The 10,961-nt window shown below is 39.0% G+C and overlaps 1 pseudogene; it reads left to right on the forward strand.

The window, feature by feature from the left end:
• The first annotated feature begins 3,054 nt into the window (after positions 1-3,054).
• Positions 3,055-3,848, forward strand: LOC102249447 (annotated as a pseudogene).
• The last annotated feature ends 7,113 nt before the right edge of the window (positions 3,849-10,961 follow it).

Genomic DNA, 10,961 nt, shown 5'->3' on the forward strand with positions numbered 1-10,961 from the left:
AGCACTGGAAAATGGTAAAAATATCCCACGTTTTCAGTAGCTAACTTTGTTACTTCAGTTTGGGAAATTTAAAATGTATTGCTATTTGATGAATAAAGATGACAAGTTAATGATAAAACTCCTTTCGCATGGCTACAAGGATACCCCAAACCAAGCAATGCCCACATGACATGCATTCTATATACTAGCCTTACTTCAGGCTTAATTGTACTTTTGCTATTCTTGCTTCCTGTCCTAGTCAGGATGGGCTGCTATAACAAAGACAGCTTATAAACATAAAACATTCATTGCTCCTAGTTCTGAGGTTGGAAGTCAGCAATCAAGGTGCCAGCATGGTCAGGTTCTGGTTAGGGCTCTCTTCTGGGTGGCAAACTGCCAACTTCTTGTGTCTTCACATGGTGGAGAGAGCTGGCCAGCTCTGGCCTATTCTCATTAGGGCACTAATCCCATTCATGAGGCTCCACCCTTGTGACCTAATTACCTTTCAAAGGTCCCATCTCTAAAGACTATCATATTAGAGATTAAGGTTTCACCATATGAGTTTTATATATGAATGGATGAAATAAATGAACATTCAGCCCACTCCTTAATTCCTATTTTCTCTCTCTCAAAAAAGTCATTGGATTGTATATTTTTGAAAACTACATTTTAGAATAAAGTATTAAAAAAAGTAAAACCAGGACTCATGTTTTAAGAAAAAAAACCCCAACTAATTTTGACCATTGGAAAAGCCAATGATACTAAGATTAACAATGAAAGTATGTCTATAACTTTTTAAAAAATATATATTTTATTGATTTTTTTACAGAGAGGAAGGGAGAGGGATAGAGAGTTAGAAATATCGATGAGAGAGAAACATCAATCAGCTACCTCCTGCACACTCCCTACTGGGGATGTGCCCGCAACCAAGGTACATGCCCTTGACCGGAAACAAACCTGGGACCCTTCAGTCTGAAGGCCCATGCTCTATCCACTGAGTCAAACCGGTTAGGGCTGTCTATAACTTTTAAGATTGATGGGAAATAGTAGAAATCTATAAAGATGTAATAAAATACTTAAAAGGAGGGGAAGATTGATATAATGTTCTCTGAGGTAAATGCTCTTGATAACAGACTATCAATATCCACTCTACCTGCCAGGGTATACTGTCCAGACTCTAGGCAGAAAACAGGGTGGGGTGAAGGAGACAGGAAAACTTGGGGAGTGGTGAAGTCCAGAGATGGAGTAGGAGTCAGATGGATAGCAGTCAGTCAAAGGTCAGGCTAACAGTGAACTGAGAATAGGGTGAGTCAGAGATGGGGTGAGAATATATTGGGCCGTGTTAATTTTCAAAGAGCTGAAAGCTGGAAAAGGGAAAGTCTTTCCTTATAGTAGAATATAAAGATGGGAGCTGGAAAATACTGATGCGTGAAAATTTGATCTGGAACAGACTATTTAGACTCAATCTCTCCACAAATTACACATTAATTACAAGGGAGAAAACAATGACTTCACAGTGGAGGAAAAAAAGGAGGTATCACCTTATCTGAGAGATCAAACATCACATCACCAGTAATGGGACAAACAGATAACATGTGCCTCCAGATGTGATGCACTAAGGACATGACATTAGTTCTGTGGTGGTTCTGCCAGAATTGTGTAATATGAAACTAATAATGAGAATACACTGGACAATCGCAAATTGAGGCATATTCTCAGAATAACCAGCCTCTACTCAAAAGTGGCAACATCATCAAAGATGCAGGCAGGCTGAGGAACTGTCCCATAATGAGGAAACTAAAGGAACAACAACTGCGTGCCATGCACGATCCTGGGCTGAACCTTGGAGTGGGAAAAGGAGCTGGAGCTATGGGGTAATTGATAAAATTTGAATGTGGACTTAGATTAGGTAACTGTATTTTATCGTTATTATAGTTCCTGATTGTAATAATTGTACTGTGGTTATGTAAGAAAACATCCTTGCTCTCAGGAAATACACATCGAAGTATTCAGAGGTAAAGCACAATGTTTCCAATGAATTCTCAGATCGTTCAGAAAAAAATATATATGTACACATACATATATACATCATAGAGCCATCCTGGACTTGGAACAGAAGTTGACAACACTTCTTATTGTCTCCCTCTGGGGAGAGGCTAATGCATTATGTGAGGCAGGAGCATTTTGGGGAGTGTATGAATGAAAAGGATGTGGATGTTGGGAAACCAACCAGATGAATTATTGCAAACAGTTGCCATAAATTGTCGCCCATCTTTGACTCCCTCTTCCTAATGGTCCTCTGATTTCCTCTGGGAAATCTTTTATACAGCATTATGTATAGTCTTGGTGCTTCACTAAATTTTGGTGTGTGCCCCACTATGAAGCAAGAAAGGACAGACCCTTCCTCAAATGACCTTGGTTCCTACCCATTTCCAAGCCTGGCTTTCCAGCCTTCCTATTCGTCTGTGAGCTTTTAATGGCCTTTCTATAAATTTCACTTTTTGCTTAAGTCATGAAGAGTCAGGAGCTATTGCCTGGAAAGGAAAGGCATAACTGATCCCCCTGCTGAGTGGGAGGCACAGTGCTAGGTGTTTTGTAAACATTGTCTCACCAACTCTCAAAGCCACCTACCAGCCCATGGGGAAGACAGGGATATGAAGGCTAATTGCTGGTAGCAAGAATCATAGAACCCATGGGGAGCATAAATGTTGTTATTACTGTAGGAATAAAGGTGGATCTTCACCAGCCAGGCAATATGAAGGGGAAGAAGCAGTTTGCAAGTGTTCCGTCTCCAAACTGTGTGTCCAGTGTCAGGTGAGGCAGGAAAAAAGAAAAGAATACCTCAATCCATCATCATAAATAAAGCGGTAATCTTTTCAACAAATGGTACTGGGGAAACTGTGTATCCACACATGAAGGAATGAAGTTGGACCCTTACCTTACACCATATACCAAAGTTAACGAAAGAAAAAAATGTATCAGGGGTGGATGGGGAAGGATCCCCACCAAGATCCCAGGTGAGGCTCTTGCCCCGACCCTGGCCACCAGCACCCCCCCGGCCAGCCTGGCTCAGCCATGATCAAGGCCATGCTCATCTTCAACAACCACAGGAAGCTGGGCTCTCCAAGTTCTACAGGCCTTCCAGTGAAGAAACACAACGAATCATCAGGGAGACATTCCATTTGGTATCCAAGAGAGATGCACATGTTTGTAATTTCCTAGGAGGAGGATTATTAATTGGAGCTGACAACAAACTGATTTGCAGACATTATGCAGTGTTATATTTTGTCTTCTGTGTGGATTCTTCAGAAAGTGAACTTGGCATTTTAGATCTAATTCAAGTATTTGTGGAAACATTAGACAGTTTTTGAAAATGTCTGTGAACTGGATTTAATTTTCTATGTAGGCGAGGTTCACAATATTCTTGCAGAAATAGTGATGGGGGACCAACATGAATGAGACCAACATGAATGAGATTGTTACACAAATTGATGCACAAAATAAACTGGAGAAATCTGAGGCTGGCTTAGCGGGAGCTCTAGCCCATGCTGTATTAGCAGTAAAGAATGTGAATCTTCCTGAGATCCCAAGAAATATTAACACTGGTGACATCAGTATAAAAGCACAAAACCTGCCTTCTTTTAAATAAAACAATTTAAAAGGCCTAAATTGTAAAACCCAGGGGGGAGGTGGGGAGAAATCACCTAAGTGCAGTTGTTTGTCAAAAATAGAGGAGAGTCTTAACTTTTGCTCTTGGATTTAAGTCAAGGTACTGTATAGAAGTTGTGTAAAATTAGTATGGTAGCTGAATGTTGTTTTTCTTGCACAGTAATTTTGAAGAAATTGAGTAGTTCTAGTGTGATTTTTTTTTTTAAAAATTAGTTATTTTAGAGAAAGGATGGGAGAGAGAGAGAAACATTGACGGGTTGCCTCCCACACTCACTCCAACCAGGAATCAAACCTCACAATCTGGGCATGTGCCCTGACCAGGAATTGAACCCACCACCCTTTAGTGCACGGGATGCTCCAACCAATTGATCCACACCAGCCAGGGCCAGTGTGACTTTTTTTCTTTCTTTTCTAAACTGCATTCCTATGACCACCTAAGGCATGCCTCCATGTATTGGCGACAACTATTTCGAAAAGTGTTGGAAACATTTCTTTAAATTATGTATGACTCAAAATGTTGGTGTTTTATATGGATGACAAGTGCAGCATTCCTTAATTCTTTCTGTTACTTGTCCCTATTTAAAGAACCAATTATGTATTGCATGGAAACATTATGACCTTTTCCTCTTAGTTTAAATAAACCCAGGGTAACTGAACTTCTAAAGCACCTTTCTGTTGGTCTGATATCTACTTTGGCAATAAATTATGTTTTACAGCCCTCTGACTCAACAAAGTAAACAATAGTATATTATATCACTGCTAAAAAAAAATAAAAATAAAAAATGGATCAAAGACCCAAATTTAAGAGCTATATAACTCTTAGAATAAAACATGGCTGAAAATCTTCATGACCTTGGATTAAGCAATGATTTCTTAGGTATGACACCAAAAGCACAGGCAATAAAAGAAAAAAAAAATTGACTTCACCAAAATTAAAAACTTTTGTGCATTAAAATACACTAGAGTAACAAGGTAAACATCCACAGAGTAAAAGGACAACCCACAAATGGGAAAAAATATTTGCAAATTACCTATCTGATAAGGTATTAATATTTAGAATATATAAAACTCCTATAACTCAACACACCAGAAAACAACAACAAACCCCACCCAAACCACCCTACCACAAAATGGGCAAGGAACCTAGACATTTCTCCAAAGATGCATAAATAGCCAATAAGCACATGAAAAAATGCTCAACATCATTAGTCATCAAGGAAATGCAAACGAAAACCACAGTGAGAGACCATTGCACACTGATTAAACAGAAAAAAAGTATTATTAGTGAGGCTGTGGAGAAACTGGAACCCTCATGCATTGTTGGTGGGAATGTAAAATGGAGCAGCCATTGTGGAAAACAGTCTGGCAGTTCCTTAATAAGTTGAACAGAGAATTAAAATATCACCCAGCAATTCCACTCTTAGATATATACCCAAAAGAATTGAAAACAGGGGTTCAAACTTATACACACCTACATTCATAGCAGCATTATTCACAATAGCTAAAACCCAAGTGTCTATCAATGGGTAAATGGATAAACTAGTATATATATCATGGGAATAATATTCAGTCATAAAAAGAAATGACATTCCTACAATCTATAACATGGATATAACTTGAAAACATTATGCTAAGTGAAAGAAATCAGACACAAAAGGACAAATACTGTATGATTTCACTTATATGAAATATCTAGAATAGGCAAATTCCTAGAGATAGAAAGAACAGCAGTTGCAAAGGGCTGAGGGGAGGGGAGAATGGCGAGTTATTGCCTAATTGGTACAGAGTTTCTGTTTGGGATAATAAAAATGCTCTGGAAATAGATAGTGGTGATGATTAAACAATATTGTGAATGTACTTAATGCCACTACATTTTATGTTTAAAATGATAAATTTCATTATGCATATTTTATAATTAGAATTATGTCAAAAGGTAATAAAGCTGGTGAGATCTTCCCTAAGAAATTAATTAGGGTGGTTAATGTTAATCAAAGATGTTTGAAAAAAAATTTTTTTCCCCAGTTTGAGATTTTTTTTTACAGGTTATTTTAAATCATGCTGGGAAATAAATCCAGTACATTTTAATTGTTAATATTCAACATATACAATAATTCATATTTTCAGATTTTCTATTTGTCTTTTCCCCACACCACCAGAAAATGAGTAGAAAGACTGACATCAAATTAGGGGGGTTAAGGTAGTCTAACTTAAAATATAGGCTCCGTGGCAAACATAAAATTCTCTTTAGTGACCCAGAAGCACCTCAAAGAGATAAGTATCATTATCTAGAGAGGATGAGATCATCATGTTCCTGCTGGTGTGTGAAAGCAGACAGCAACGGTTTCCACGTGAACTGTCTACTCGTCTCAAAGGCAGAAACACCAATTGCAGGAGTGGATGGCAGTGGAGAAGACTCTGAAAGGGGCAGCTTTCATATTTCAGGGTTAGTGACGGCAGGGTTTATTTATTAACATTGATTAATAATTCTCCCCTGCAACGTGAGACAGAACAGCTGGCGCAGCAGGAAGATGAAATGTCCTGTGAGTGAGCAGAGCCCACACTGTTGGGTTTTGCTTTTGTTTTTTACTCCCACTATATTCACACACTTTCTACTCCAAAGAATCACATGTGCTAAGAAAATATGTTGTTTTATCTCATGTCCTAGCCACAACTGGTATAGGTTACTGCTTTAGAATGGAAGGAAGTAGAGCACTGTGGATGGAGGGAAGCTTTCTGATGAAAACAAAAGGTCTTGTAATATTTACATCCAAATTATATTCACAATAAATAGACTTGGGTAATAGCTTTAGAAGCTAAAAATATGCACATAATGATACACTTTAAGATAGTCACTTCAGAAACAAGTTGCTAATAAATTGAAGGCTATGTTTAAAATTATGAAATACGCTGTCCATTGTTTAAAACTTGGAATATGATGAACTATCAAATACCTAACTGCGTTTAGCTTTAACTTCACCTCCTGAATGCTAATGTTACTTCATTTTGGCTTGGAGGGTGGTGGTGGCAAAGGAGCAGCAGCAACAGTGGAGCTAAAGCAAACAGGAAACCTCAAACAGCATTTCATGTGGTCCCCGCCCCTCTGCTCACATGCACTTGCCTTAAAGTGCACAGTTCAAATTACACCACAGCTCCTAGCTCCTGCTGGCCAGGTGCTAGCCAGGCAGCCCAGTGAGGCTCACTGAGGTTATGAAGAATGTCTTCTGCGTGGACCCACAGGTCTGCCAGACCACTGCCAAGGCTCTATACAGCCCGCATCTCTTCCTGAGGCCCCAAACACTTCATCTGGGTGGGGGGCATAACAAATTTTTCTGATTGGACAATCAGCCAAAATTACATCAAGACTGTTAGGTTTAGGGCAGCACTGCACTGGGTGAAAAACAAATTCATGTATTATTGAAATGGCACTGCACTTGAGAGTAAAGCTGATTTGAGATAAGCAATATCATTAACATAAGAAACCTCGGACATGAACAGCAGGCCTTCTTAGGGATGTACCTCTCAGTCCCCTTAGGAGGTCAGTGTGTGTGAAGTTCCTGCTAAGACCAACATCCTCACTGGCCTCACCGCCTTCCCTACTCAGCCATCCTATTTCTTCTGCTTGGAATCTCTTCCTACTTAGCTCTCTGCCCATGCAAATTTCACCTCGCCCTAAACGCCAGGTGCTCTACTTCAGCTGTCGCCAACCTTTTGGACCTCACGGACCACCAGTCTACTTCATCCCCAAAGATGCAGGAACATTGACCTCTTTCTAATAATGAGTACTTACAATGAGACGCTCCCTTATGGTCCTAGTCTCTCTGCTACTGGCATTTGTTCAAGTAAGACTGTCTCCTGGAGTGTACATAACACCAATCTCATTTTCTGCAGGCGCATACAGCCATTGAATGCATTTTAGGCTGTCATGGTTCACAAGTATTCCTTTCTGTTTCTTTTAAGTCCCTCTTGAAGTTAGATGTGACTTTGGCCAAAAGCACAATCCAGGTAGAGGGAACAGCTAAAGCAAGTGCCTGTAAGACCCTGGGGTTTGAGTGAAACAGGAGAGCCAGGAAGGAGACCTGTGTGGGTACAGCAGACTGAAGTGAATCCAAGAGGTCACAGGGATCAGATCATATAGGGGGCTCTGTAGTCCACTGTAAGGACTTTGGCTCTTACTGAGTGAAACAGGAGCCATCACAGGCATTTGAACAGAGGCTGTTAGGAGGGGCAAAGGAGGATGCAGGCAATCAAAGGGGCTGGAGAGGGAGGAGAGAACAGACTTTCAATTGTTATCTTCCAACCTAATCTTTACTGCTGAAGGATTTTAAAAAAATTTCCCAGGTCATTTTATCTTGCCGGCAGGTGGCAGCTTGAAGACCAGAGAACAAAACTGATAATAAAAGGGAAATCTGCAATCCTTATCTTAAACCTAATTTTAACTGCTTTGCTAATCAAACATACAAGTGATAGTTGACAACTGAAATTAGATTACCTCCCCTTTCCCCTAATACTTTGAGGGAGAACAAAGAGACTTGACTAACCTACCAACCAGTGACGCAGACTGACTGCTATAAAACCTAATGATTTATTGGGCCTAAACTGATTAATTCCATTTGAATATCAGAAAAATAGAATTTTATTTACTTAAAAAAAACACCTTGTTTACTTTAAAACCTCCTCTTTTTGCCCTTCCTTTCCAAAAAAAGAAAAATGTAAACTTAACTAAATTTCAAGTAAAAAGTCTAATCACAGATTCTAAAATTAAAAAGTACAATTATTTTTACATAAAGTATTCAAATTTTTATACCTGAACATGATTTTTGAATGTTTGACTTTCAGTCAGTCTAAGAAAACTAAAATATCAAAAGAGTTCAAGTAGATTTAGAGAATCAACTACGTGATCTTAAAAAATTGCTATAACTTGGTCCGTGTTGCTCAATGGTTAAGCATTGACCTATGAACCAGGTCATGATTCGATTCCTGGTCAGGGCACATGCCCAGTTGTAGGCTCAATCCCCAGTAGGGGGTGTGCAGGAGGCAGCTGACCAATGATTCTCTCATCAATTGATGTTTCTATATTTCTCTCCCTCTCCCTTCCTCTCTGAAATCAATAATATGCCAAATCTATCCGGTTGTGAAGCAGGCAAAACTCTCTGAAGGTCAAGTTGAACCAGTAACACTAGTGACAGGGACTATGGAGTTGGAAAGGGTATTGACTGATACATGCATATGTAATACGCTTATAGCCATATTGTCATGTTGTAAAAAAATCAGCATAAAGTACATGGCAAATCCTTATGATATTCAAGGATGCAGAATTCAACGCCCACTGACTTTTCTGAAAAAGTATTCACAAAGGCCCTAAAGCAGAATGTAGTCTAGGAACTTATATATTTAAAACAAAACCAAAGGAAAAGAACAGGCAAGCATTCTGATTTTCAGACATAAAAGTAAATATTAAGAAAGGAGACCAAGCAGCCTCTTTGTGTGATCTAGGCACAGAATCAGTTTCATTTCCCTTATTAAATGCTAAGGCCTCTCTCTCTTTTTATTTTATTAAGGATCATTGCAGCAAAGTCTGTCAAAATACATCAAGAAAGGCAGACAGTTATAAACGTTGAATTTATATCAGTTACATGAGACTTTTATTTGTCTAACATCACAGTTTCAAAAAGCCAATACCCGTGTGCTTCTACTACATCCAATCACCAGAAAATCTGTTGTTAGGAATGTTCTGGAGATGTTTAGTTTTGAAAAACCTTTCAGTTTTGTTAGTAAGCAGTTAAAATATCAAAGGCTAAAATAAGAATAATTCTGCTTTTATAATGACACATAGTAAATCTTTGTTTTTTTCATTAAACATAATCAAATTACACATTCAAGGCTGTTATACTGAGAATTTAGAAGACAAACAATCCTGGAATGGTTTCAGTAAGCTAATGTAAGGTACACATACAACTCCTTTGACCTAGAACAGTCACAATTCTTCTAGCAAACCCTTTGATTTTTAAATACTAGACAATTTTAGTCAATGGTTACCAAAACAAATAGCAAAATATAATATAAAAAAGATATTTAGGAAGGGCACAGCATGGCTGCAATCTAAGCCAGAGTTACTCACCTAGAACAAAGTTAGAGCCCTTAACAAAGATTGCACTTAAATAGTTCAGAGACTTCAGTGAGGATCCTTTGGGTCCACACATCTCAACACCTTTAATAAAATATTTGAAAGAAACTCTGCATCCACCTCACTTAATTATATAATTCAAAATAAAACATTAAAATCATTTTCCCATCTTATCTTTGTTTTATTATAAGCCTGCCTGAACACTAAATTCAGTATTATTTTCTTTCCAGGTTACTGCTGATGTAACATTTCTCATACCAATGTCTGCGCAGAAGTTGAACATCTATGAAAAATTGGACAATAAATTAGTAATTTAAAATAAATGATATATTTGATATTGTCTATTTTAGCAAACTTCGTATTTGCAAATTTGTTCAAATATATATGGCTTTTCTTTAAACCTGTTATCTACCTAGTTCTAAGGATTGTTGCAGATAAGCTGCCAGGCGGCGCGGGAGAATTAATCAGCCGGCACTCAGCGGATATTCAGAAAAGTAGCCTTTATTTGCAGATGCACTAGTGCCGTGACTCAGGGGAGTCCGTTTCCAAATCCTGAGTGATGAATATGGACGAAGCTTTCCCCCTTTAGTTTCTTTGTCCTCCAAATATAGATCAGGCTTCCGGACTTTTCATGGGCTTTGCAGCCCGCCGTGAGTTGGGATGGGGGAAGTGAGATTATACTCAGAGGCCTGTCTGGCGCCAGTGCTGCCAACCCCCACAGGGGGTTGTATTTGGTTCATAGTTTATGATCTCTGTAAAATGGGAGTATTCCGGGAAACAGGTTCTGGCAATGCAGGACAGGCATCACAGATAAGAATGGTGTTTATTGGCAAGTAAGAGTGTGTGTCAGAATGCAGGTTACTGGCACAGATTCAGATAGCTACCCCCCCCCCCGCCCCCCCAATGTCTTATTTTCCCCTTCAGGATCAATTCTAAGGAGACATGATTAAATTGAAATATAAATGAGAAGTACTGACTTGTAATCTGGCCATTCAAGAACTAATTTCAGAAACTGGTAAATTGATCCAAATAAAACTGCCATTTTGGCCCTAACCAGTTTGGCTCAGTGGATAGAGCGTTGGCCTGCAGACTGAAAGGTCCCAGGTTCAATTCTGGTTAAGGGCATGTACCTTGGTTGTGGGCACATCCCCAGTAGGAGGTGTGCAGGAGGCAGCTGATCGATGTTTCT

The sequence above is a fragment of the Myotis brandtii genome, unplaced genomic scaffold (genome assembly GCF_000412655.1).
Source record: "Myotis brandtii unplaced genomic scaffold, ASM41265v1 scaffold423, whole genome shotgun sequence".
Taxonomy (NCBI): Eukaryota; Metazoa; Chordata; class Mammalia; order Chiroptera; family Vespertilionidae; genus Myotis; species Myotis brandtii.